Below are 239 nucleotides of genomic sequence, written 5' to 3'. Positions count from 1 at the left end.
TAAAAAAAAAAAATATTTTTTTTTAGTTAACTTAATAATTTAATGACCGAGATTAGCTCGGTAATAGTACATATGTATACCAAGAAATTTTATGTAATTTACCTTCTTTCTAATTAAATTTTAATGACATCACCATCACGTTTTTCTCGCTTTTTGTGTTATTAGTTTACACTTAGCATATGCGCTATCATTATGAAATTTTGTTAATATATTTTTTGTGCTGAAAAGAACCTTGACCG

General features: G+C 25.1%; 1 pseudogene; it reads right to left on the bottom strand.

Moving 5' to 3' along the window:
- Positions 1 to 239, bottom strand: part of LOC108750862 — a 7947-nt pseudogene that overhangs the window by 2820 nt on the left and 4888 nt on the right.

Source organism: Trachymyrmex septentrionalis, unplaced genomic scaffold (assembly GCF_001594115.1).
Source record: "Trachymyrmex septentrionalis isolate Tsep2-gDNA-1 unplaced genomic scaffold, Tsep1.0 scaffold374, whole genome shotgun sequence".
NCBI lineage: Eukaryota > Metazoa > Arthropoda > Insecta > Hymenoptera > Formicidae > Trachymyrmex > Trachymyrmex septentrionalis.
Note: the sequence above shows the minus strand (reverse complement) of the source record. Positions and strands in the feature narration are given on the sequence as shown.